The sequence below is a fragment of the Chenopodium quinoa genome, unplaced genomic scaffold (genome assembly GCF_001683475.1).
Source record: "Chenopodium quinoa cultivar QQ74 unplaced genomic scaffold, ASM168347v1, whole genome shotgun sequence".
NCBI lineage: Eukaryota > Viridiplantae > Streptophyta > Magnoliopsida > Caryophyllales > Amaranthaceae > Chenopodium > Chenopodium quinoa.
In genome coordinates this window covers 524,349-530,422 of record NW_018745120.1, presented here as the reverse complement: position 1 = coordinate 530,422, position 6,074 = coordinate 524,349, and positions in this window count along the sequence as shown.

Here is a 6,074-nt window from a genome sequence, read left to right as displayed (position 1 = left end):
AGGCCCGCCCGCAGCACCACAAACCCAGCAGCGCGATGGGCTTGCGAGGTAGGCCCAGCCGAAGGCCAAGGCTGCCAGCGCGGCATGCCTTGAGGCCCAAGGCTAGGGGCGTGCCGTGCACATGGGGTTGTTGGGGCTTGCTTGCTCTCCAAGGGGAGGATTTGTGGTCCTTACCTAACCCCTCCTTTGGATTGACACTTTTTATTTGCTTATTGTTTATGCTAATTAATTTCATTTAGAATTAAATTAAAAGCTTATTTTCTCACTTTAACAACTCTTCCACATGGAAAGATGATTGAGGATTTTGGGAATGCTTTGCCTATAAATACCAACTTGGAAGTTGGGAATTAACACAATTTGAGTAGAACTCAATAAGGCATCTCCCAAAAACGTGAGAAAACCTTTAAGTTCATTAAACTCCAATTTTGGCTCGGTCTTGTCTAAGCTACGAGAAAGGAGTCGTGTTCGGGCGAGTGGGTGTGCAAAGTAGGAGGATTCGCGCGTGCATGTCTAGAGCTTTCCGGGGGTCGTGCTCAAGTTCGTGTGAAGCACGCTACGAGGGTAAGAATATATTTTCCCTTCTTTCTCTCTTACCCTCTTTATGTGTTTATCGCTTTATTAATTGCATGTTTGTTTGTTTAGTTGTATTAATTATGCATGCGGTCCAGGCGGGTTTTGGTTCCGCATGGTGCTCACGCATTGTAAAACCCAACATCTCTTGCCTTCATCCATGCTTCCAAGCTTGGCCAAGGAGTCCTCCACATGCTCGGGAGTGCCATGGAACCTGCAATAAGACAACAAAGATCACGAGAGCGAGAGAATAATGAAAGAATGCATAAAAATCATTAAAACAAGCGCAAATAAGTACATCTTTCATCAAGCACACGAGAAAGCCATAAGAGATAGAAAAACCTAAAGAAATAAGAGAAAATAGGCCTAAACATTACCCCTAAGGGCATGCTTAGATTGGGGGAGATATATTACTAGGGTAATAAAATTCAAACTAAGCAAAATGAAAGTGAAAATAGGGAAGGAGGAAATAGTGATGTTGTGATTGTAAGGACAATTATATAGTGATGGTGTGGTATGAGGTGAACAAAGAGGAACTAATACCTTCATTTTGGGGGTAATAGTTACACTAGGGGGAGGGTGGGTAACTATTAACCTCATTATGAGGGTAATAGTTCCTCCATCTCTCTCTTTTCCTCATGGCACAATTACCTTATTTCATTTGTAAACACCATGCTTCCTACAACAACACCTCTAATTACTTATGTTTTTTCAAGTTTGACTTTTATTACCCCCTTCATATATTAACCACAATCCAAGCAAGGCCTGAGAGTAACATAAATAGAGTGACATAAATGTCACTCATCACTAATCTCCTTGCTTGTCGGCATCTGGTTTTAAGCGGTAATGCCGGGTTGGATGTTAGTTTCAGGGTGGGGGAAGCGGTTTCGAGGGGGTGAGGGTTTTGTGGATGGGGTGGCCAGTCTTGGGTGGGAATTTTGTGGGTAAAGGTTGCTAGCCATGAGTGCGGTTTTTAATTTCATTGTAAGGGCATGCTGGTTTCGTGGATGGGGGTAGCTGGTCGTTACATGGGTTGGAGCATTTTGTGCAGTGAGTGGGTCCGTGAAGGGGGATTTCATGGGTGGGGTTTTTCGTGGGTAGGGGCGGCCGACTATGGGAGTGGGGGTGCCCGGTTTCAGTTGAGGAGGTGGATGGGATTGATTGCCGAATTATTTTTTTTTTATTTCAAGGAAGGCTGCAGGAATCAATGGAGGGGAAGGGGAAGGGGAAAAAGAATGGAAAGAAGAAAAGGGAAAAAGAATGGAAAGTGAAAAAGGGAAAAAAAAATTAATTTTTTAAAAAAAAAATTAAAAAATGAAAAATATATATTTGGACGAATCGGGAAAGGACACGTGTCATGTTAACCTATCTTACCTGTTTCCAAAAGGTTAGGGGCCGGTAGAATAAGATGTCCCCCAAAGGTGGGATTATTATTCGCGAATCGACCAAAGTTTTTATTATAAGAATTAATTTTTCCCAAAAAAAAAAAAAAAAAAAATGGTAGTTGTGCACAAATAGTGCAAAGTAAATGATAGTGGCTCACAAGAAATCCTATAATTTTTGGTAGGAAAAAAAAAACAAAAGAAAAAAAAATTTGTTTCCATTCAATATGACAAGCTAAGAAATGCACTTTATGCGTGCATAATATTTTAACAAAGTCAATTGTTTAATAGTTCAAAATTATATTGTTAGAAAGTCTTGTTGCATATATTTTTTATAATTTTATGGAACCATAAATAAAGAAAGGAGGAAACCCAGGTTAATCAATGGGATAAATCAAAATTGTTTATCACATAACATTTTGGTAAATAAATCAACAATTTTATCCAATCATCATCACTATGGGATCAAATTTTATGAAAAAAGTTATTAATTTATTTATGAAAATGTCATACTTTGTGATAATAGTTATTGTGTTTCTCATTGTAAGGGCACGCTGGTTTCGTGGATGGGGGTAGCTGGTCGTTACATGGGTGGGGGCATTTTGTGCAGTGAGTGGGTCCATGAGGGGGGGTTTCATGAGTGGGGTTTTTCGTGGGTAGGGGCGTCCGACTATGGGAGTGGGGGTGCCCGGTTTCAGTGGAGGAGGTGGATGGGATTGGGTTGCCGAATTATTATTTTTTTATTTCAAGGAGGGCTGCCGGAATCAATGGAGGGGAAGGGGAAGGGGAAGGGGAAAAAGAATGGAAAGAAGAAAAGGGAAAAGGAATGGAAAGTGGAAAAGGGAAAAAGAATTAATTTTTTTTAAAAAAAATTAAAAAATAAAAAATATATATTTGGACGAATCGGGAAAGGACACGTGTCATGTTAACCTATCTAACCGGTTTCCAACAGGTTAGGGGCCGGTAGAAAAAGATGTCCCCCAAAGTTGGGATTATTATTCGCGAATTGACCAAAGTTTTGATTATTAGAATCAATTCTTCCCAAAAAAAAAAAAAAAAACAAATGGTAGTTGTGCACAAATAGTGCAAAGTAAATGATAGTGGCTCACAAGAGATCCTATAATTTTTGGTAGAAAAAAAAACAAAAGAAAAAAAATTGTTTCCATTCAATATGACAAGCTAAGAAATGCACTTTATGCGTGCATAATATTTTAACAAAGTCAATTGTTTAATAGTTCAAAATTATATTGTTAGAAAGTCTTGTTGCATATATTTTTTATAATTTTATGGAATCATAAATAAAGAAAGGAGGAAACCAAGGTTAATCAATGGGATAAATCAAAATTGTTTATCACATAACATTTTGGTAAATAAATCAACAATTTTATCCAATCATCATCACTATGGGATCAAATTTTATGAAAAAAGTTATTAATTTATTTATGAAAATGTCATACTTTGTGATAATAGTTATTGTGTTTCTCATTGTAAGGGCACGCTGGTTTCGTGGATGGGGGTAGCTGGTCGTTACATGGGTGGGGGCATTTTGTGCAGTGAGTGGGTCCATGAGGGGGGGTTTCATGAGTGGGGTTTTTCGTGGGTAGGGGCGTCCGACTATGGGAGTGGGGGTGCCCGGTTTCAGTGGAGGAGGTGGATGGGATTGGGTTGCCGAATTATTATTTTTTTATTTCAAGGAGGGCTGCCGGAATCAATGGAGGGGAAGGGGAAGGGGAAGGGGAAAAAGAATGGAAAGAAGAAAAGGGAAAAGGAATGGAAAGTGGAAAAGGGAAAAAGAATTAATTTTTTTTAAAAAAATTAAAAAATAAAAAATATATATTTGGACGAATCGGGAAAGGACACGTGTCATGTTAACCTATCTAACCGGTTTCCAACAGGTTAGGGGCCGGTAGAAAAAGATGTCCCCCAAAGTTGGGATTATTATTCGCGAATTGACCAAAGTTTTGATTATTAGAATCAATTCTTCCCAAAAAAAAAAAAAAACAAATGGTAGTTGTGCACAAATAGTGCAAAGTAAATGATAGTGGCTCACAAGAGATCCTATAATTTTTGGTAGAAAAAAAAAACAAAAGAAAAAAAATTGTTTCCATTCAATATGACAAGCTAAGAAATGCACTTTATGCGTGCATAATATTTTAACAAAGTCAATTGTTTAATAGTTCAAAATTATATTGTTAGAAAGTCTTGTTGCATATATTTTTTATAATTTTATGGAATCATAAATAAAGAAAGGAGGAAACCAAGGTTAATCAATGGGATAAATCAAAATTGTTTATCACATAACATTTTGGTAAATAAATCAACAATTTTATCCAATCATCATCACTATGGGATCAAATTTTATGAAAAAAGTTATTAATTTATTTATGAAAATGTCATACTTTGTGATAATAGTTATTGTGTTTTTCAAAGATGAACTTGTATTTACCCTAAAGAAATTTTATAAAGTCAAGATGCTTCGTTAAGAGAATATTACAAAAGGATAAACCCATCAATAATCGGTGAGTTTAAAAGACGACATCTTACAACTCCAAATGTAGAGTTGCAACTTGCAGGTACTTGAGAAATGCATAAAGAGGCATGAATAAATAGAGCAAAAATAAACAAAAAAAATACAAAATGATAAACATTTCAATTGCTAATTAAATTTCTATAATATCCAAGATCCATGAACTAACAAAACCAATTCAAATAAGGATACTGAATCACTTGAAATTTTTTTCCTAAAGTTTGATATCTAAAAAATGATGAAAACTTATATAGACTTATAATTAATTAAACAATTTGTCTCTATGTGGTAACCTTGCAAACATGATAATTGAGAAAAGGAGACCATACATCCCACCTTTATATATATATATAACCCACCTCCTCAACTTTATTCTCAACTTATCTATAGCGTTGGATGTCAAAAGAAAGAGGCAACCATGTATACCTATCAATTAATTAACCTAAATTGACGAACATGATTAATATACAAAGTATATAGGTATTGAAATACAAAATTATAATCAAATGTCAGTCAAGAAAAAAAATATATACGAAGTATAATGGAAGTAAAATAAAAAGGATTTACGTATAAATTGGGATAATAGATACTTCGTATATACCAAAATTTCACCACCACTTCTTGATTACATTTTCTTCACCATTGCGGTATTGTAGAAGAAATATAATGATGCCAAGAATGTCTTTGAGGGTGTAGTTAGAAGAGTTTCCTCCTAGTGCTACTACTGCTGTAATGCTTGATTTGTCAAGTTTGAGTAATAGAATTTCGTTGCTTCGTGGTTTTAAAAAATATAAAAATAAAAAAAAAAAAAAAAAAAAAAAAAAAAAAAACAAAACAAAACAATTTTTTTTTTTTTTTGTTGGAGTCTGTCAGACAACCGTGTGACCATCCCAAGCTCACAAAGGTAGCTGGGGAACGATCATCTACGGCACCAGTAGTCCGAGATTAAATCTATTAGATTAAGCCCCAAATTATTATAGGAGTACGTTAATTTGAAAATATCTAAATACAACCAACAAAAAAAATAGAATTGGTGTGTAAATAATCTAAAACACACAGATATCTTTAAGATGACAAAAGATAATGTAAAGTAAAGTTGAAAATTATGGAGGAATCACGATTAGAAACAGACCACTTACATTCCTTTGATATTGGTAGCATCCTTAGAGTCTCAAACTCTCAATTCATTAACATATATTACTTGATTATGCCTAGAATAAAAAAAAATGCGGCAAATTCTCCACAAAATAAATGGAATTACAAATCGAAATGAGAGAACGAAAGTTTTGAAGCAAAATAAATGAAGATGAAGATCGAGCAATTAAGCCATGACAACGGCTCAATAGTTTTCTAAAAATAAAATATCAATGTAATTGATGGAGAATTTAAGAAAAAAAGTGCAGTTAATTAAGATAGAAAAAATAATATTCCTAAAGAATATGAGAGAGAGAGAGAAGGAAGTAGTTTAATAACTGCTCGGTAGTTTTACTCTACATTCATGTATAGATAGTTTTACTCTCAGTAGATTCATGTTTTTGAAACGTTAAATTGTGTATAACTGTATACTGAAGTTATTTATTTATTAAGTTTTATAA